Source organism: Bison bison, unplaced genomic scaffold, assembly GCF_000754665.1.
Source record: "Bison bison bison isolate TAMUID 2011002044 unplaced genomic scaffold, Bison_UMD1.0 scf7180017864452, whole genome shotgun sequence".
Classification (NCBI taxonomy): domain Eukaryota; kingdom Metazoa; phylum Chordata; class Mammalia; order Artiodactyla; family Bovidae; genus Bison; species Bison bison.
Genome location: NW_011495014.1, coordinates 3568751 through 3592104, shown reverse-complemented (window position 1 = coordinate 3592104; position 23354 = coordinate 3568751). Strand labels below are relative to the sequence as shown.

General features: G+C 35.9%; 1 protein-coding gene and 1 pseudogene across 1 annotated transcript in view; one reads left to right on the top strand and one right to left on the bottom strand.

Annotated features, from left to right (window-relative positions):
- Positions 1-5941: 5941 nt before the first annotated feature.
- Positions 5942-7161, bottom strand: LOC105002420 (annotated as a pseudogene).
- A 9069-nt stretch (positions 7162-16230) lies between these two features.
- CSRNP3 (cysteine-serine-rich nuclear protein 3) overlaps positions 16231-23354 on the top strand; it is a 105199-nt gene continuing 98075 nt past the window's right edge. The window contains exon 1 of the mRNA XM_010858947.1: positions 16231-16373. The gene's annotated coding sequence lies outside the window, so the exon portion shown is untranslated. The remainder of the gene's footprint in view (positions 16374-23354) is intronic.

The following is a 23354-nucleotide window of genomic DNA, read 5'->3' as shown; positions in this document are numbered from 1 at the left end:
GTGCCCATCTCTTTTCCTGCATCTTCATCTATCAAGTTATTCCATAGCCAACCCAGGCTCCATACTGTCTTTTCTATCTAACCTAAAGCCATGTGGTTCTCACCAAATGATTCCATTCATGCCCCACAACCTTCCATCTCTAGTGACAGTATCCACCCAAACAACCAGAAGCCTGGCTCCCTAGTTGAGCTTGAGTTATTCAAATCACTCTGTTTTTGACAAGAAGAAAAGCAATACAGTAATCAGGTGATAAAGTCCTATCTAAAAGCAAAGCTCAAAATGTCTGTGTATAATTTGGCTAACTACTTATCAGATATGAAATTCAGGTCCGTATGGCAAACCAGACATTTTCCCGTTATGTGCTTGGCTTGCAGATCTACTCCATTCGTGATTTGTCTTCAATCTCTAAACTGTTTCACTGGTGTCTATGATATGATTTGGCTCACTGAAGCTTAAACTTTTGAGAAGCAAAAAATGCTATTATTTTTATATTTGGCTCTAGCTGTCCACTTTCATATAGTGCATTTAGGAACAGGAAGCATCCCTTTAAATACTATCCATTTATCTAACATATAAAAAGAAAGACTTTAATTCCTTATATTAGTTACTAAGGACTGTTGCTTGTCAAATACATTTCTGTAGTTAAATAATAAAAAGCCAGAGTGCTTGACTGAAAAGAGCATTAGTCTAAACTAAGAAAATGGTCCCTTGAAATATTTATGTCTTACTTTTCCCATCAGTAAAATGGGATAAAGTTACAAGTGGTGCTTCTTTCTTGCATGGCTACTTGAGGATGAAAGAAATGTTTAAAACATCTCAGGAGAAAATTCAAGTCCATCAAAAGGTTGAATAAATTCAAGTTACCCAGCACAACCCCCTCAAAAGGCCATATGAAATTGGACTCAGAAAGGGAGAATGGTTGAAATATTTTTTCTTTCTCTCCAAGAATGATTTCTTACTTTTCCAATTTAATAATGATATTTCTGTTTATTCTGTGCTCTTGATATTCAGTAAAAAGTCATTTCAATTTTGGCAATATATTCACTGAAACCTTTTGGGTTTTATTCTCTCTGCAAATATTATAAAATTGTAATTTTTTCTATAAATTTAGCAGCAACGTTTACAAAATTGTTGCAATACAGGTCACCTTATAATCTCTTTGGTCCTATGAAATTCTCTACAACTAAACTGAAATCTCACTGTTTTTTACAGCACAGTATGTCCCTTGCCTTAAGAGGAAAGAATAGACAGTTGCAATAAACAAAAACGGAGTAAGAAATTTCTACTTTGTAAACCCTTTTTCCTTCTGGCCCATCTGCTGTAGGTTTGATGGGGGAGGGGGTTCTCATCATCAATCAATGTCTCAATAAGCATTTCTTATGTTAATGACCGTTAGAGTCTTGTGAACTTAATGCTGAACGAATATAAATACAAAGCTCTTCTGTATGTACTATTACTGTGTGGACATTTTAGTCTATCTAACATACTTTCATTTAACACATGTCATGAATTGACAGAAAGCTTCTGTTGACAGAAAAAGTGTTCTTGAAATGGCTTACATATTGGCAGACGTGTTGAGCTGAAATGTGACATGTTTGTTAAGGCCCATTAGCAAAGCCTGAATACCTCTTGATGTGCAAGTGTCCGTACTCTGAAAGAAACTGACCTCTGACTTCAAAGAGATCACATTAGGCAAACAAGTACAAGCAAAATCACAGGCCCCGCTCTTGGACATAGCAACAGTTGAAGCATATCTCTTCTGTATTTAGAAGAAAAGGAGGGAAGGGAGAAAAATTGTTGGCAAAGGGGATAGTAATGATGATTGGTACTTGAGGAAAAGGCCCAAGAAGTTTTATCCATTGGAGAAATTTTTAACAAGGCTGAAAATGTGTTATCAGCTGTGGAACAGCTACTAGAAGAGAGAAATTGCAAGATATCCTGTCCGATCCAATTCTCATAACCCTGTTGTGATGGGTGAGAGGAGGAAGTGTGCACAATCTTTCCAGCTTTTCATCTGTTTTCTATTGAGACAAGCTCAGAAAACACAAACTGGAAGCTGGTATTAAACAATAATTCTGTCCTCTGAATAGCAACCTGTGTGTTACCAGTGTTATCAAATATTCTAAAGACAGCTATCTAAAATCTTATGTACATTTTATGTCTATATTCTAAAAACACTTTTGCAACAACTTGTTCAACAGCATTGAGCATCCCCCAGTGTGAAAGTCTTGTGGGAGGCACTAAAGATATAAATGTGAATAATGTGGAGCCTTTATCTTTGAGATCCCAGTTTATTGTTATCTTTCTAGAAATGCAAACACATTACTACAGTATGATATTGTAAGGTGGATAGTAGAGTAATAAGTGAAGACATGTGAAAGAGAGAGAAAGGAATGGCCTTTTCTTTCTGTGCGCAAGGGATATGGAGATAGGTTTTAAAGGGAAGGCAATTTTGAGCTAAGTCTTAAAGGGTGAGCAAGAGTTGATTGATGAAGGAAAGAAGAGAGAATAAGGAGCCTGACAACCATCTCTCAGTTAATACTGGCCTGTGGACCGAGGATGGGCTTCTATTCCAGAGTCTCCTATTTATCTCCAAAGATTTATGGGTCATTGCAGATTAAAAGTCACCCCTCAAATTGTTGCCTGGGAAACTCCCCAAGTATGTTATACTTTTCCAGTATATGATTAACTGTAACAAAACTGATGATGGGATATTAGGTTCATAAGTTCTAGCATCATGTCTCTCTGGGATAGCAAGAAAGCCAGAGTTAAATGGCTGGGCATTTGTTTTCCAGAACTCTCATGCATAAGGAATATTTTGTATGAATACATTAATATTTTCCCAATTAGATGCTTTTACCCCAGGCTTTCCAATTTTTCTGCTGTTGAGTTTCAACTAGAACTACATAATGCCCAGCTATAGATTTTTTATTTTTCATCCCAACATCTTCTTCCAATTTAAACATGTATCTCTTACTCTAGGGCCCTTACCTTCTTCTGCATGTGAAACAACAATCATCTCCTCCAGGCAAGTAAAATAATGTATCATAATGTAAGGCTCAGCAGCTCATTCAGAACTGAGACTTCTTGTGCCACCTCTAGTCACCCATTCTGGTTCACTGCCCCTGAGAGAAGGCCTGGGAGTGGACACGTGACCATTCTTGCAGTACCTCAAAGGTGAGCCACGAAAAACAGCACACACAGTGTGTAGTTGCTTGAAGAAAATGTTGAAAAGGAATCTGTTCATCAATGAAAAAAAATCACATCTTTGAAAAACCTGGTAGACCAGATGGCATTGTGTCAAATCCGGCCCAAGGGTGGAGTGTGGAGGCAGAGTTCAATTTCCTTGATATCTGAAGGCTTAAAATCACAGCAGTTAAAATTGTTTGAACAATAGCCTTAATTTTAAATTCTTTTTCTACAATTAAATTAATTTAACATAATTAATTTTAATATAAAAATTATAATATCATTAATTTTTCATTGTATCAGTAACAGGCAACAGAACACTTATAAAATTTAGAAAAAGCCAAAGTCAAAAATCAAAATCACTTATTACTTGATGTCCAAGAGATAACTATTTTTTATGATTTTGATTCTACTTTTCTAACTATCCTATGCTTAAAACACTGAACTTGCAATGTGTATATTGTTTTAAACTCGTACATAATCCCTAAATTCCTTTAATTCCTCACCAGTCTTCTTTATACATTTTAGTTGTAATCATGTTTGTTTATATTTCTGGTAAATTTCTTCACTAGTTATTATCTTTTAAACATTTATATTTTTATATAGTCATAATGCTGACTTTAATGGCTATATGACATTCTATGACATTGATAAATATGTAATACGTAATAAGTATTAATATTAATTACATATATGTAATAAGTAATAATGTAATACTTGTAGTTTATTAAGTCTTAAATTTATTGCTTCCACCTGGTTTCAGGGTGGCTATAATATATAGTAAATTAAAGCAAAGGGAAAAAATAAATAAAGGGGAAGTGAAATAATGTAGTCATAGGCTTCCTGGTCAAAGTGATACTGTACAGACACAATGTAATAAGCATCAGTAGACCACATTAAAGTCACCTCACTGTGCATGGCTGGGAAATGGTAGCAATATAATGCCCAATTTTGTCTCAGTCATCATAATTCCCGTGTTTCACAGATAAATATGGGCTTCCCACATAGGTGACTCAGTGGTAAAGAATCCGCTTGCCACTGCAGGAGATGCAGGTTCAATCCCTGGTCTAGGAAGGTCCCCTGGAGAAGGAAATGGCAACCCACTCCAGTATTTTTGCCTGGGAAATCTCATAGACAGAGGAACCTGGTGGGCTACTGTCCTAAGGGTTGCCAAAAGTAGGACATGACTTTGTGACTGAGTAACAGCAGCAACAACGGTCAATCACTACCAGGCTTCCCAGGTGGCTCGGGTGTGAAGAATCTGCCTGCCAATGCAGCTGATGCAGGTTCGATCCCTGGGTCAGGAAGATACCCTGGAGGTATCTTCACTCCAGTGAAGATACTCACTCCAGTAGTTTTGCCTGGAGAAGCCCATTAACAGAGGAGCCTGGCAGGCTACCGTCTAAGGGTTGCAAAGAGTTAAATACGACTGAAGTGACAGCATACACGTAGATAACTATCAGCAATTAAAGAGGCAAAGATTAAAATCTTGCTTTAGCTTCAAAAGAGTAGCAATAGCTGTGGTATCCCTGTTTGTCAGCTAAAGTTATCAGGAGTCACCCAGGAATCCCTCAGGAGTCACAGTATTCAGATAAAATGTATTTACAGTTCTTTCTATTCTTAATCCAAGGTAAGAAATTCTTAGAATATCTAGACAGAGTTTAAATGAGACTGTGATCAAAAGTCTTTTTTACTATTTATTTGCAAGACTGATGGCTTTTCTTCAATGGCATGTTGATGTTCCAAATTAAGATAGGTGTGAAAAGTGCTTTAGCCTGATAACCCGAATTAAATAACACCACTGTCTAATACAAAGGAACACATATATACTCTGATCACATGTGTATATCACAATTGTGTGTGTGTGTGTGTGTGTGTGTTTTAGTCTCTCAGTCGTGTCCAACTCTTGGCGACCCCATGGACCCGTCAGGCTTCTTTGTCCATGGAATTCTCCAGGCAAGAATACTGGAGTGAGATGCCATTCCCTTCTCCAGAGGATCTTCCCAACCCAGGGATTGAACCCAGGTCTCCTGCATTGTAGGCAGATTCTTTACTGTCTGAGCCACCAAGAAAGTCAATTATATACCAGTACAATAAGGGTGTATAATTTTCTTCCCTGGAGAGTTAAAAATTAGAGCCAAACATGCTTGGATCATGGTTTCATGTAATAGTGCTCTTTGATAAAAATAGATATGAATAATGAATACTAAACAGGAAGCTGACTATATGAATAGGAAAGAAAACGCATTCCTCATTTCAAAGAAGTCAGTCACTAGCATTAATAGCAAGCCTCGGGATTAAGCTCATTAAAACACCTGCCTAAAGGAGAAATCTAATTTATTTTTTGTATGTCTTCATGTTGTATGATTAATATAAAGCATGGAGGTAGATTTTGTGATCTGGACCATGATCTTAGTCTGCATAGAACACTTTTATATAGTTTCCTTATATGAGTATCACAGTTAAGTTCGATTAATGCTATTCCAGATTTGAAGTTTGATTGTGAAGTTGATTGTGCTTTCTTTACCTTTAATCAGGCCACTGAGAGAATGGAGAGAAATGTATATCTGGGTAATTGATTTTGTCTGTGAACTCCTCTGCCAGGCACTGAACACTCAGAATGGAATCCTTGTGTTCTTAGGGCCTGTACTTTTTCTGGGTGCATTTTAGGCATTCAGTGTTTACCACTGACTGGCTCCATATCTTTAATTAAGTACAAAGACTTTGAGAGTCATGTCACCTAGAGATCATTTTACACACTGCTCTGTTTGGCTGCCAATCTCTTGTTTCTCTCCTCAGGAATGCTGAGGCAGATACCCTTTCACGAGGATGAGAGATCCATGTTCTGTTGCCTGTGCCAATAACAAAATTGTTGGAGAGCTGGATGGCAAAGCTGTTGCCATTAGCATCTTTTACATGAGCTACATCAAAAGAACCATGATGTCTCTCCCTGTCGGTGATCATAGCAACTCTTCCCAAGTTGGTACCTCCACAGGTTGCCAGTGTTAAATTTGATGAAATCAGTAATATTTGCAGTCTTCAAATCAATTTGAATGATGTCATTTACCTTGATGAGGAATTCAGGGTACAGATAGTGTGAGCATCATGGATCACCAGATGAGGGATTCCTTTTGTGCCCATGAAGATCTGTCTTACTTTCTACAACTGATACTTGGCCTCCTCAGGTGTAATATGATGAAGAGCAAAGCAATCCCTGATGTCATAGATCAGAGGAAAATTCTCTCCAGTCTTGTCAATGCTGATGACATCCATAAAATCAGCAGGGTAGGTTGTATCAATGTGGACCTTGCCATCAATCTTAACGAAATTCTGTATGCAGATCTTCTCTACTTCATCCTTTGTTGGGGCATACTTAAGCCTGTTCCTTAGGAAAATAACTTGGGGAAAACATTCCCTCAGCTTATGGGGACTGGTAGCTGAATAAGGAGCAAACACACCAGTCAGTATATCCAGCATGCCATGCTCTGGAGCTGCTACACGTTTCACCACAAGTCATGGCTGCCCTAGGCATGAAAAGATTTCCTCTGTATTTCTAACATTGGTTACTGATATCATCATCCATGCTGTGCCCCAAATAAAAAATCCTGGATTCAGGGTTCCCCCTCATTCCCACCTAAGTATCTGCTGACTTACTTCCTTAGTATCTTTCCATAACTAGGGCTGCTACAGCCTTCATTCGTAGCTTTGTAACCTTTTCCTATTGGGTATTTCAACTGTCTCATTCGGTGTCCTTTTTTTCCAGACCCTCTCTCCAATTCATTCTTCTGAATCGTCTAATAACAAAACATAGATGTAGTCGAGCAATTTTTACATCCCCTAGGAGTACAAACTGATTCTTAGTTGAATTCCAAATAAGCCAGCCTTACAAATGCACAACCCCATATCAAGATCAAATAAACTTACCATTTTCACAGTAAAGTTTTTAATTTCTTCCACATATACATTAGTCATGCCTCAGACTCTGTATATATTTTAGCTCTTCTGCCCAGAATACTCTTCTCCTTTTCCACAGAAGAACTCTTACTCATCCCTTAAGATTCATCTTCCATATCACCTCTTCTATGAAGCCCACTTGTGACTATCTCAAGTAACATGATAGCAGTAGAGACACACTGCATTAAAGTTATACTATCTGGGTTTGGATACTGACTCTGTCAGTCACTTAACTGACAAGTCACTTAACAAGTCACTTAACTAGCCTATTCCTTAGTTTTCTCATCAATGAAATGGAGATGGTAAAAGTAACTTACCTCATAGGCTTGTTGCAGTTGTTATAAGAGTCAATTTATATGTGTAAAATAAAACACTTCAGTCTTAGTTAAGTACTTGATAACTATTAGCTATTTTTATATAGCTTATTCACTCCTGTCTTTATGTTCTTATACATTTTTCAATTAGAGGATATATCCCATTATGTTGTATCTATTTCTTTATATAGGTCCCTCCCTCTAGATGGAAAACCACTTAGCTTGCTGCCTGTGACTTATTCATCTCTTTAACCTGTCAGAGCACTGAATCAGATTCTGAGCATATAGTAATCAGTGAATGGAAAATGAATATGTGAATGAATGAATGAACTCAGGTAAATAATATGCTAAAACTATTTCTGTGTGTCTCATATAAATCAGGGACTTCCCTGGTGGTTCAGACAGTAAATTGTCTGTCTATAATGCAAGAGACATGAGTTCAATCCCTGGGTTGGGAAGATTCCCTGGAGAAGGAAATGGTAACCCACTCCAGTACTCTTGCCTTGAAAATCCCTTGGACAGAGGAGCTTCGTGCAGGCTACTGTCCATGGGGTTGCAAAGAGGCACAACTGAGCGACTTCACTTTCTTTCTTCTTTCTTTCATATAAATCAGAGTAGATTCAATCTAGTCAAGTACCTATAGACTTGTGTTAGTGAAATAAAATATAAGAAACTCCTTCCTGTGTCTTGAACCCCAAAGCAGTGTCACAGCTCTTTTGTGTGCATGCTTAGTCACTTGGTCATGTCTGACTTTGAGACCCTACAGACTGTAGTCTGCCAGGCTCCTCTGTCCATGGGATTTCCCAGGCAAGAATACTGGAGCGGGTTGCCATTTCCTTCTCCCGGGGATCTTTCTGACCCAGGGATTGAACCCCCATGTCCTGTGTCTCCTTGTATTGGCAGGCAGATTCTTTACCACTGATAGTTCTTCCAGTTATGATATAACCTTCCCATTGATATGGAAAAGCCACTGGTCCTATTAAATTATTATTTTTTTCTTTTTCTTTTTTTACCTGCCCAGTTCCATATTTTTGGTCCCATGTTAGACATCTAATTCAGCATAAAAAGAAATCTTTATAATCAAAGTTGGTGGTCACTAAGAAATAAATGTATCCTTTGTGTTCTCAGAGAGGATGTTTGCTTCATTTACTCTTTTCTCTGGATAAATGCTGTTTTCTATGCCTTTGTGCTGATAAAGAAAATGAAGGGTAGGGGGAAACCTGGATACTTTCTTCTCTGGGTCACTTTGCATAAAGACTTCTTTGCAGCCATGTTCAGATGATTTATGTACATATTGTATATGCAGCAGAGCAATTATAGCAATACCTACCATTTAACCTGCATCATTCTGCATGGCTGTTCACTGGCTGCTTAACCTAACATCTGCTACTTTGGTAGTCTAGTATCCAAATAGAAGAATCAGAAAAATATAGCTCTAGTAGACTTGTATATTTTGATAGGTGATGGTGTGTAGTTTCCTGGGGTGTGGAGGGGCATATTTTGTCTTAGTCTGAATTATCCAAAAGTATCTACCTTTTTAATCTTTGTAGAATTAAGACATATTTTTATTTTCCCAAGTTAGGAATCAAATAGCAGAAAGAAACATAAGTGGTCTCCTCTATGTACTCTATCTATTTAAGGAAGATCCTGTTGTTTTATAGTCTTTTGTAAGCTCCCAAACACAATGTTAACAAAATCTGATGTAAACCAATTTTCACAATATTTGAAAGTGGACAAACTGAGGCCAATACAAATCAAACTACCCATGAAATTACTAAATCTGTCTAACAAAGCTCGTTAGATGCTCTTTACTGGTTATATATAATTTGTAACTAAATCACAGAACTGTTGAATTTAATGCAATAAATCAGAGAGCTTGGCTTATCCAACCAATTTAAAATTCCTGCTTTCTTTATGATGAATTCCTTTCTCTCCATTCCTCAGTTGCCAGGGTTTCATCGTTTCTTCGTATCTCCTCTTCCTAAGACTGCCTGCAGCCTTACTTCTCTCCTGCCAACATTGCTTTCCTTATTCATCACTTTAACCACACCTCCTTTTCTATGCCTTGGTCACTTCCCAGTGTCTCCTATGTTGCAAAAATCTCTGCACTTCAAGCTTCATCACACTCCAAGCAGGGGCACCAGACTTCCTTTTTTCTCTTTTAGCCTCCCAGCACATGCCTAAATCTCCTGCCACCCAAACTTCCTCAAAGTTCCTCTTTTTATAGTAAAGCTTTGCCCCTGTTTCTGGGTTTTTCCCAAAGTACCATTACTGGGAATTCCCTTTTCTTCTGGCTAGTGAAGCAATCTCTTCTCTGTTCAGATATCCCATTCCTGCAATACAATCGTCTTAAATAACTCAGTCCTCATGGGCTTGGACACGCTCTTTTTTTTTTTTTTGCTTTTTTCTCCACCCTCCCAAATTGTATTTTCTTTTAATGAATCCATTAAATTCATCCATTTCACTGAATGTTTGCGTGCTAATTCACTTCAGTCGTGTCCAACTCTTTGTAACCCTATAGACTGTAGCCCACCAGGCTCCTTTGTCCATGGGATTCTCCATGCAAGAATAATGGAGTGCGTTGTCATGCCCTCTTTCAGGGGCTCTTCCCAACCCAGGGATCAAACTCCTGTCTCTTAAGTCTCCTGCATTGTAGATGGATTCTTTACCACTAGCACTCCTTGGGAAACATGTATGTGTATATACATATATGTATTTGTGTGTGTGTGTGTATGTATACATATATACATATATATATGGTTGCCCTTTCTTGTACTTTTATGTTTATTATGTTGTCTCTGTCCCACACATGTAAATAGGTTCTAGATACCAATATCTGAGTAACTACCACAACACTTAGTGCCTAAAACAACAACCATTTTATTACATCTTTTGAATTATTTAGGACAAGAATTTGAGAAAAAGTCAGCTCAGCAATTCTTGCCCCATAGTAACAACTAGGGTAACTTCACGATACACCTTTGGTGGATAGGTAGATTTGGAGGCTCCACGATGGCTTTACCTATGGGTTAGGCATCAGGAATGGCCAGAATCCTGGGCTCAGTTCAGATCATTTGATCACAGTGCTACTATCTGGCTTCTTTGTGACAGTCTTACTGTAGTTATTCCTCTCACATGGCAACTCAAGGCTCCTGGAAGACTCAAGAGACTCCAAGAGCTGGAGTGGAAGCTTTATAGTTTCTTAGGACCTAACCTTGGAATCTCCAAAACATCACTTGTGCAGCCTCTATTGGTTAAGCAAATCATTAAGGCTAACTTAGAATGAAGACAAGGGAAATGAAATTCAACCTTTTGATGAGAAGGATACCGCAGGAATATGTAGCTATTACATGTTATATATACAGGTATAGACATCTAGATATGATATTTGATAAATGATTTTCTGATTTTATGAAACAATATTGAAAAGAAATTATATTCATTGTACCTAAAATACCTGTTAAGTCAATAAAATAGTCAAACTTAAGAAAACATATCTCTGCTGTACTACTCCTCCCATAACTTGCTGAGCAACTTTTATTTTTTAGCTAGATAGATTATAATCTTCTTGGGTATGGTGTATTTTTCATTTTTATATCCCTAGCAACTCTCTCAAGCTTAGTACATAGTAAACTCTCAAATGTTTGTTGAATTGAATTGAGTTAGTCCTGGATTTTGACATTGACGTGGCCAACTTATTGACTTCTTTGAATGTACTATAAAGAAGGGTGAAGGTAACTTGAAAATCCAGCCTTATCAAGGGTACATCTAACATGACATACTGGTATATGCCAGTGTGTGTGTGTGTATGTACATGCCAATTAATACGGTTCTAGTTAATGCAGGTGATGGTATCTGTTAATCTTCATCTTTCTTCATGCAGTAGAATTTTCAAGGGACCATTCACTTGGCGTGTCTATATCCAAGTAACTGAATGAATTGGATAGCAAACATTCTGGATTACTTCTGACAAGCTTTAGTTATTTTGTAGAAAAAAGGGGCAAACAAAATGATTCTATTATGCCTCTTTGTCATTAGAGAGAAGTCAAGCTAGTAAGAGTCAATAAAAAGAATTGACATATCTTTTTTGAATTCACAGCTTTTCATATATAAAGCAAATTAAAATTTTCTTTTAATCTTGGATGGAATTTCCTTCTTTAAGCTGTGATCTTGTGTTTCTCTGGTAATTTCGAATGTAAAGAACTCTTGGCTGATGAACCTGTTATATAAGCAGAGGCATTGCTGTTCATTGTGTGAGAATCAGAAACTCTGCTGCAATTCTCTTGTCATGTCCCTGACCAAGTAACAGAATTTTGATTGCAAGGATGGGTATATTTTGTAATTTGTTTTAATCCTGAGGCAATTTTGAGATTCATTCAAATTACTTACTAAATTCATTTCTAGTTTATTTTCTGCAGGTATTAGGGAAAAATCACCTCTTGTTTCAGAAAGTCCTATCTACTTACTAGAACTGTTAATCTCTGCTATTAGGAAAATGCATTTAAAAATTCTCAACTATTCATTAGAATTTTACATTGTTTCTCCTTACTTTACTAATATTAGTTGACAATGCTTGGTTAAAACTTACTTAGAGAACTGAAGTATAAAAATATTGCTATTTATTTCCATGATATGTTTTCCAAGGATTTTTCTGTTCCTATTTTGCAGACTTGACAAATAAGGCATAAGATGATAGAATAATTCACCAAGGTCATTTAAGACAATAGTAGACCTGGGAAGCTTATTACTGTTTCATGATCATTTTGTTTTTTCTAGATCTTTCCAACTCTGTTGTCCATTTTTAAATACCTTTTTCAACATTAATGAATTTCATAAGCTTTTACATTTAATACATTGTTTACAGACTATATAGTCTTTCCATTGGAGATATTATTTTACTGATAATTTGTTTAAACTGCTTTCTATATCTATATCCCTTGTATTTATACAGTTCTTTCTTATTATAAATTATTTCTTTACATACATTCATACAAAATTCATACATATAGATTTTTATTTTTAACTTCACAACCTTTGCCCCTCCCTCTCCCCAAAATTTGAAAGTAACTTAGTTTTCTGCTGATTCTTTTTTTCCATTTGGCGACCATTTTATTTCACTGTTTTTGAAGTGATGCAGTAACAGAAAAATGGCTGCCTTTTGTTTATTTCCTTGTACATTAACATGATGACATCATCAAAGATATTAGCTACAATATGCATATCTTTAAGAACCCAGAATTACACTATAAGCCAGAAACCCTTGTTTTCCTTTTTCTTTTAATGCCCCAAGGTTTTCTAGCTTTAGCGCATCTCTTGTTTGCAGGGGAAAATGAACATGAGCATTTTGGAACAAATACATTAAAATGGTGGCATTTGAAACATATCTGAATATTTTTTCAAGGTTAAGAAAAATCCATGAAAAGACATTTATTTAAGTCATGAAACATTCTAAATCAATGTTAACACTACAAAAAATATTATAAAGAATGATGTTAAATCATCATATTTAGAGACTGGCTATTTAGCCACACATGCCTATTTTGGCTTTAAATTATTTTTTAAAATTTCAGCTGACACAAAAAAATTTTAAGTTATAATTATTTCCAAAAAATAACTTCTCATTAATGAAAAGTTTAAACAGGTATATAGATTTACTATTTTTAGGATTACTATATTACTTACAGGCATTATTAAAATGTTCCATATATCTAACTGTACAGAAAATTTTATTTTCTGATATTTATGTATGGTGTTTCTGACTTTTACTTCTGTGCTCTTTGTTGCACATTGCATGTATTTGTCCTAAGATTTCCATTGAGATTAACAAGAAACAAGCTTTCAATTACCAATTCAATTTAGATTATTAAAGAGATAAGTTTATTTTTTCATCAACTTCCAATTATTAAATAGCTTTTTCATTTGGAAATCCACTATCCATTTTCAAATTTTGAGAAATAATTTTAGGTAATTATTTTAAAATATACTTTGGAAAGATAATCTGACTATACCTATGTGTATATATGTACATGTATTAATTCAATATTTACATAGAAGAAAATTTACTATAAATGTTGAGTAGTCAGCTTTGAAACTACTTGTTAACACTGAAATCAGATAAGGTAAACCATATGCTTTATTGAGGTAAGCTGTCTAAAATAAGTTACTGCGATTTTAAGAATTAATATGAACCACATGCCCTTTAGATCTTTAAATTGAAATCTTCATTGTTCTTTTAAGTCAGCTCTTCTAGGAATGTGTCATCTTTTGAGAAGATAAATTAATCATCTACCTCACTTATATACATCAATAAAAGACACCCACTCTCTCATCTACTTTATCAAAAGTAATTAGAACATCTCTTTTTATTCATATGTCGTATCTATTAGTGACTGAGATTTTCATTGAGGCGATTTTGAGGGAAACAGTGACTTATCCTTTAGAAAACAACCAAGAAAAAGAAACACCAGCAATCTAAAGGTTAAACATACTGTCAAATCATTCAGTTCAGTAAGGTTCTTTAATAACATTTGTACAAAAGTACTTTCAGAAAGCAAAAGGTGGGAAACAGCTTTTTCCTTAGTTCCCCTTCCTTAAATTATTTTCCAGCCTCCTATTAAAATGAAATCTAGTGAACTTCTTTTGAATTCCTGCTCAAATGTTTTCTATAATAATAATAAAAAAATCTTGTGAAGGGATTTCCATAAGTTGTGCTGCATTAATGACTTAGAGCAGCTCCCTAATCTGTTATTCCTTCCTCCTAGCAGACCTCAGCTGATAAAAATATCCATAGACACAGTGAAGTCAGTGGCATGCCTGGCTTTCTCAGACAAAACTCCCATGTGATCACATATAGGCAGCCTCAGTGAGGCTGATGCCGTGCAGCAAGCAGTAGGTAATGAGTCTTTGTGCAGAGTGAAGCTCTTGTCGCTGAACAATAAAGCATACGGTACCAGCAATAAAACACAGGGCTGGCAAATTTCAGAAGATTCCGCTGAACCAGGAAGAACAGTGCCTTCGGTGATGCTGACACACATTAGAAAATGTTAATCAATTTATTTTGGATTCTAATGAAAAAAGAGTGCAAGGACTAAGACTACAGCTATTTGAACAGGTCAGTGATTTTATAAATTACTCCAACACTTCCTTGTGTTTGATTGGATTTAAATTAGGATGGGCTGATGTGCATTTTGCCTTAAAAACTTTGCAAGATATTTACAGTGTGTAATATGAAGGATGCACTTGAATTGACCCAACTCAATTAAATGGCTGATGTAGTCAGATGTGATAGAGAAATGTTTATATGATTATAGTAAACTGAAAAGTTATTTATCCTATTTAAAAATTTATGGGTTAAAAAAATCATTCAGTAATTTCTAACCTTCTATAATGCAGAAATAACATATGGCAGAATACTAACAAATAGCTCAAATAAAAATCTTCACATTTATTTTTCCAGGATTAAAAAATTCTGTACTGCAATAGTTTGTGTTTTATGAATTGGATGATATAGCATTCAAAATTTATTGATATCTTTCAGTGTACTACAAGAGATTTAACATAGTTAATTATTTAAATAACAAATTTTAAAACCAAGAAAATTTTGAAATGTTAATAATGCTATCTCCCAGAACAATGCATTTTATATTTAAGTATAAAATAGCATATATCTATATTAATCCGTTGTGTGCCTTTTATTTTTCATGTTATATTTCTTTATTGCATTAAACCTTTTATTTCCTAAATATTACTCACTCATTAAAGGAGAAAACAAATTAGCTTAATTTTAAAAAGAAGAATGGATTAATTATGTGATGATGCATACTTCCATTGACTCACCATTTAGAAAAGAATATGTGCCTTCATGGGTATTTATAAAAATATGTATACATGACCTTCTGTACCTAGAAAATAATCACTTCTTAGGTTTATGAGCAAGGGAGTTTGTGTTTTAAATAGAGAGACTGCTGTGTGTAGGAAGACAAGGGAAGAAATAACTCTAGCAAATAATAGCACAACACTGAACATCTCTGCCAAAGAGAGACAAGCGTTACTGCTGCATGAATCTTTAGATCAAAACACATAGTTTAACTTTGCTCCACATTTTTACTGCTGTGTTGTTTTAAAGGCATCGTGGGACCTAAATTCTTTACAATTAATTTCTCGGACATCATTTAGGATGATCTTAAGGCACTAGGGCGCATTTAACATTTTATAGAATTACCACAGTGACTTCATGTACTCAATGCCTGTAAGATGCTGTTTAAACCACAACAAAAAGAAATATCCTATGTTCCTGATTATGCGTGCACTGTGCCTTCCAAGGGGGGAAAAATAGCTATGTTTCAAAAACAAGAGCAGTTAATGAAAATTTTAAATTGGCCTTCCACATGTATTTAAATGAAGTATTTGACTATTTGGGTTTCCTTGGTTACCATAGTCGCTGCTGACAGCTTCTTTTTGGTGGGGAAGGGGAAAGAAGGACTCTAAAACAAAGAGTTAAAAACACTTATACATTAATAGACAAGGGGGGCTGGGGGTGGGGCTGTGATGCGGGCAGCCCGGCGCAGTCGGTGCCCACCCCCTATCGCGGATTCCAGTTCTCGGGTGATTCAGGTATTCTGGCAGAACTGCAGTTCCACAATTCCTTACCCAGCATTCCGTTTCAGCTGCTGGAGGGCTGCCCGAGCCTTATGCAAATGAGACCAGCTCCGAGGCTTTGACTGCAGAAGCGAGAGGAGGGGGGGCAGAAGGGAGTTCAGAGGTCACAGGGCTGGTGGAAAGCTGGATCAGTTGCCCGAAAAAAATGCACTGGGCTCCTCTGCAGCAGTGTTTTGCAGCAGTTACATGAAGTGTGCTTTATGTCTCAGAGTGAAGATCTTACAGCGTGTGTGCCGTAGTCGTTTAAAGTGCACGCAGGTACGGTGACAGATTTCGTGATGCGCCTGATTTTATTTCTGTAAAAGACACCGATGAGGATTGGCTATTTTAATTCATTGTGGAAATCGGCAGGGTGTTCTCGATTTTCAGCTTCCCTTAACTAGTTTATTAAATCTTCTTAATGTTGTCTCAATTTGAAACGTGGGTGTTTTGTTCCAATGGAATAATGTCATGGGAGAAAAAAATTGGATTGAGGATTCTAAATAATTCCATTTTGGAGAAAGTTTTTGATTGCAGGGAGGTATCTGGGTTGAAACATCTAGTTGAATGTCAAGACTTTAAAGTTTTAGAGGATTTTCACATTTTTAAGAATTTTGTTTTAAATAAGAACCTAAGATTCTTGTGAGGTATCTGGAACTAAATAATGGAGTTCTTTTGTTCATAACCCACATGATACCATAAGGACAGTTTCAATAAGTTATATTTTCATTTCCTTTTAAGAGAGGGTTCATTTTGGAGAGTCTTCATTCTGTATTTCATTACTAAACATGTTATCAAAGAAATAATTTCTTATTTGGGGGTTGCATCCTTTAGATACTTTAATTTTCATAATTGTTATTAATTTTCTTTGGGACTTTTTAGATAATGCTATTTTGAACTCAACATGTTCAGCTTCCTATGACTTTTCCTTTCAGTTAAGTCTGGATTGTGAAGTGAACCTCATAAATGTCACAGGCAGGAAAAAAGTCTTTTTCCATGGACTAAATTTCACACTTTCGTAAAATGTGTGATTACATCATAGTAAAGTCTGACCTGAACCAAACAAATGTGTCCTCACTTTTATTGTTCATATTGCTTTTTTATTTAAAAAGCATATTTTTAAGTAAACTTAATTAAAGCAGCATGATCAGACTATGTCATTAAAATTTTCAAATATATCAATTCAGCAGTTACAATGCTGATGGGGAAAAATGTTATTGTAATTTGCATCAGATATTTATATGTTTACATTATAGTTATATGTGTATGAAAATAAGTTGGAAAGATGGAAGAGGCAAAATAATGTTTTGTCGTGAAATTGCTTTATGCTTTCATATTTGCCTAAGATATTTTGAGTGAATTTTATGAACCTTACCTACAAAGAGCTAGCACATGTTTAGATAATTACTTTCTTTTGCATTAAAAAGGGGGGTATTAATTTTATTATAATGATTATCAAGATTTGGTAGTTTGGCACTAATATCTGTTATTTTAAAATGGGGTACGGGGAGCATGAGGGGCAGACCAAAACAAGAGAATGGCCATTTAAAACAGTGAAGGACAAGTATTTTAAATATTTATGAAATCACTTCATAGTAGTCATTTAGGGCCAGATTCTCATCCTTTATCTCTCTGTGGGGACATTCTGACATTTATCTAGGATCCTGAGATTAAATTAGGAAAAGATACTCATATTTTGTATGAGTTTTGTAAAAAGAAATAAACTGCCATTTTCTTCTAAACTCTCATTTGTAACTTTCAGTAATGACTGCAGCTTAAGGGGGTATATTTTAAGTCAATCGCTCCTTTTTATGTTGAATGGAAAATGCTGTCCTTTGGTCCAAAGAATATATTTGGTTACTTTTGTTTTATATATAGGTATATAATTGTTTTGAAATACATATTTACATATATTTTATATATTTATATGTTATATATAATATATATGATATATATATTATATATGTATGCATACATACTACATGCATACATGTATTTCAAACAGCCAAATAAAGTCTTTTTTACAGTCAACTATATTTTATCCAACAATTTTGAAAAGCAAACCTCTTTACTTTTAGCTCAGGTCATGCCCAGAGTTTATACCTACCAACCCTCTACATGTGTTACAGGCAGGGCACAGGGAAGAGGAAAGAACTAGGTTTAAAGTTCATTTAGCCTGTCCAGCACTATTAACTTTGTAAATGCAACTGCTACTACCCGTTAGCACATTCTGAATCTAGAAATAAAAACAGTGCGGGCAAAGAAGGAGCGCCTGTGAAGAGTCTTGTAGAAAATGTGGTAATAGACAAATGTGAAATAAAGAGAATTGTTGTGCTTTCGTGAGCCACGAGAGAGCTATATATGTCCTGCAGCAAATTTATGGCTTTGAATATCCTGGAGAATTTATGTCTCTATGCAAATTCACTCAAAACTTTGAAGTCTTTTTTGCATTTGCTTGAACCATACAGCTTCCATACAAAATCCCAGCAGCAGGTACCTAGTAAGTTCATGGTCTGGATACTTAAATGCATATAGAAAAATGCATTTCTATAAATGCAAATGAAATTAAATTTAGAAAGTTAAGAGTAAATAGAGTAATGTAAAAACAAATCATTGAAGGACATACACTTAGTGTACTTTAAGAGGTGGTATTATATCAGACTTCAAAGAAATCTTTAAGGATTTTTCAAAAATTAATTTCCTGCTTTCTGATTACCAATCTGTCTTTGTCATCATTTGAAACTAGAGACCATATTGTAAGCTTGGAAAAGATTTTAGGGCAAACATGTTGTATTCAGTCTAGCAGGATGGAACATAATCTAAAATCTACAAATAACTGTTGTTGTCTCAAAATTGTGTGTGTAGGTTTTAGGTTGGATTATCAATATATGTGTCCTTCTCCTGAACTTCTGGTGCGTATGAAAAAGAAAGAAGAATAAAATTACAACATATAGATGGAAAATGTTCAAAATAATTGAATATTCAAAACAATCACATTTTTTCATCTTAACCTGGCATTTCTTAGGAAACAAAGCAAATGATTGCATTTTTATTGCCTATTCTAAAATGTAAATAGACGTATTCATTTTGTTGAAGAGTATAAGGATAATAAAATTGTAAGATGGTTTTAAAGGTCTTATTTTTATTCCATATTATTAGACAGATGGCAACATTATAGTAATACTTTGTCTAGGACAGTTGGAAAGTAATCTACTAAATTAACCAATTTTCCAAATATGTAAAGTTTATAACTTAAATGGCCAGCTTTTCTTTAATGGTTATTGGTTTCATGGAAGTAAGATATGGTACATATCATTCTGCTTTGTTGAGCAAAGTGGAAATCAGTTTAGGTCCTTCTTTATGGCAAAAGAATCATTATTTTCACCATTACACTGACTTATAGCAAATGGTAACACTGTTCCTCAACTGTGTACCCCAATACTAAATAGTGTTAGTTGCTCAGTCATGTCCAACTCTTTGCGACCCCACAGACTGTAGCCTACCAGGTTCCTCTGTCCATGGGATTCTTCAGCCAAGAATACTGGAGTGGGTTGCCATTCCCTTCTCCAGAGGATCTTCCCCACACAGGGATTGCACCCGGGTCTCCTGCATTGCAGGCACATTCTTTACCATCTGAGCTACAGAAAAGTCTAGTACTAAATAGTGTTGCTATTATACACTTTTTAGCATATAGCTTTATATACTTTCTATATACTTTATGTGCCTTTTATATTTTACTCTTTCTTTTCTCCTGTTAATATTTATTATTTTAGTAATTAATAATTACTCCTTATCTGAAAGTAATTAAAAATGAAGTATATGTACTTTATTTTACATTAAATTCTATATAGCTTAGACTTTGGTGGGCAAAGTGGGGAGAGGTAAACATCCCTCTATACTACCCCATGTGCTGACCTTCTGACACATGCAGATATGTAGTACACTGAGCATAAAAACATAGAATTTGTCTTCTTTTTTCTTATATTTAGGATATTTAAAATCATGTTGGAACTCCAGATAAATGAGAAATTGATTTTTGTTGCTACAATGAGAATCTGTCATACTAAATCACCAACAGGGATTTGAAATTACCTTTTCTAATAGGGAAATGAGGAATTTCTAACAGGTATACCAAAGAAAACACACAGACCAATTATCTTGGTGGCATTTGACTAAACACTGGCGCATGTATCTATTCTTACCAATTTCAGGAGTTGTGGTCTATTTCATTCTTAAATCCTGGGACTTTTAGGTACACCACCTTCTACCACCATGCTAATTATTACTCAGGCAATCTCTCATCTCCGTGTAAGCTTATGAATGCACATATTCATTTAGAAATGCATTATTTAGTCATTTGTGTGTGTGCATGCATGTATACATGTATGTACACCTAATATTCCCCCCAATAATATACAAGAAAAGTAAGACAACAGAGCCATCAATCCCTATTTCTTCAAAATTCACTAGTATAGTGTATATGTTACGATACATACAGTGGTTAATATCATACCCATTAATAGATGGTCTCTTACATTCCGAAGATTTTTGAAGAGCTGAAGAAATGTTGCTTCTCATTCTGTAAGAATTAGAATAGTCCAAAGTACTGGGGAAAAGTTCTATATCATGGTCTTCTTTTGCCCACTAGCATTTAAAAATGCCTGAGAACTACTTTAACAAGCCTGGGTAATTTCTCTAATACAACAAAACATTGTAAATCTAGGGGAATTCATGAACAACTGAAAAAATCAGGAAAATATTGTATATTGTTTTCTTGTTAAGTAAGTGCTTTTATTATGTAGTTTTAAAGAGTGTGAGTTCACACTATATTGTGGTGCGTGAAAAGACTGAATAGCATAGTGTTTGGGAGTTTACCTTTAAGTTCCAACCCTGGCGTCACTTCTAAAGCATGGTTTGCCATTTACAATCCATGTGGTCCTAGACAGAGTACTTGAAAACTGTAAGCCTCATCTTCATTTGCAAAGTGGAGATAATTGTATCCACATCAAAGAGATTTTATGAAAACAAAATGGCATGATAAATGCCTGGCATAGAATATGAGCATTATAAGTGGTAACTATAGTAATAGCATATTAAAAAGCAGAGACATTACTTTGCCAACAAAGGTCCATCTAGTCAAGGCTATGGTTTTTCCAGTGGTCATATATGGATGTGAGAGTTGGACTGTGAAGAAAGCTGAGTGCCGAAGAATTGATGCTTTTAAACTGTGGTGTTGGAGAAGACTGTTGAGAGTCCCTTGGACTGCAAGGAGGTCCAACCAGTCCATCCTAAAGAAGATCAGTACTGAGTGTTCATTGGAAGGACTGATGCTGAAGCTGAAACTCCAGTACTTTGGCCACCTCATGCAAAGAGTTGGCTCATTGGAAAAGACCCTGATGCTGGGAGGGATTGGGGGCAGGAGAAGGGGACGACAGAGGATGAGATGGCTGGATGGTATCACCGACTCGATGGACATGAGTTTGGGTGATGGACAGGGAGGCCTGGAGTGCTGCAATTCATGGGGTCTCAAAGAGTCGGACACGACTGAGCGACTGAACTGAACTGAACTGATGGTAATAAATTAGTAATATTTTTCAGCCTACAGGAGTTGGTTCTCTGGTCCTCATATGACAAGTTCAGCTTAAGTCTATAGTTACAACACTCTTGATAAGATTTCAATGGATGAGAAAAAGACATGTTTTCCAAAGATAGAAACCCACTAGGAGTTTCTTAGAAGTCATACCTAGGAAGTACTGAGCAGTTGATACCTTATATTCAGATGGAACAAGTAGAGGTGGCAGCCACCATAGTCATCAAATTCAAAATATGTGGTTTCATAGTCCACCAACTGTAAGTATAATAGCCACAGAATCCTCACATATGTGGTAATATATGTTTTTTTTTTTAATTCTCTTGTGTTATATCCTTTGTTACTTTAAAACTTTTCATTTTTAAGGCTTTGCTCTACCACTTTTTCTTTTCCGTGTTGACTTTGTACAATTAAGGCATTAGTTGTTCATTTTCCACCCACAGTTCCTGCTTTATCCATAGACTATGTGTTGCAGGAATGGGGACCTCTTTCACGGCCTGAAACTGGGCTCTTGTCTAACACTCGGAAATGAATTGTCCAAGGAGACACATGTGCTGACAAAGCAAGAGATTTTATTGGGAAAGGGCGCCCGGGCAGAGAGCAGTAGGGTAAGGGAACCAAGGAGAACAGCTCTGCCACATGTCTCGCAGTCTCGGGTTTTATGGTGATGGGATTCCTTTCCGGGTTGTCTTTAGCCAGTCATTCTGATTCAGAGTCCTTCCTGGTGGTACACGCCTTGCTCAGCCAAAATGGATGCCGGAGAGAAGGATTCTGGGAGGAGGTCGGATATGTGCTGTTTCCTTTTGACCTTTCCTGAACTCCTGCGGTTGGTGGTGGCTTATTAGTTCCGTGTTCCTTACCAGGACCTCCTGTCGTAAAACAACTCATGCAAATGGTTACTATGGTGCCTGGCCAGGGTGGGCTGTTTCCGTCAGTGTCCTTCCCCTAACATATGCACCTTTCAGCTATAGAGGGAGCATGGCTCATGTTCGGTGCCCAAGAAACGTTTGCTGATCCAATGCTGTTGTAGAGCAGGATTCCAGTTCTGCCTCGTGACTTGAAAGCGCTAATTTGTTCAAATCACGAAAAAAATATTCATGGACTCACTGCTGTTTTAAACTTCCTCTGTATCAGAATGAAGTCTAGAAATACTGCATCAATTGATTTAGCCACAAGGTTTTTCAAAAGAAATCTAGAAGAAACTTACAAATTATTTTAACAGTAGCATACCTAGAAGTGCTCTGTGATGACTATACGTGAATAGCAGGTGTTGGATAAATTGGTGGTGGGAGGTGGGGGATATCATGATGCTGCTTTTGTGAAACTAGTTTGAATGATGAAACTTTTCTCAATAGTGGGTTTCCAAGTTTTAAAAGATTGTTTGAGCTTGGTGTGATTTATTTCTATTGTGAAATGATTTTAATTTATGCCGAGAACCTTCTCTGAGACTTGAAAATTCAGGTATTTAATCTTACTCTCTAAATTATTTTTACTAATTGCTGCTTCATGCAATGTCAGCTGCAGGTTGAATAACTATTTACTATCTGCCTTTGATAGTAAAAAAATCTATATCTTGCCTAAGGTAGTGATCATTTTAAAGAACATGTAAAGTGCTTTTTCTACTTATTCTAATTTTTCAAATCTTCTTAATTTTTTTTTTTTTTTTTTTT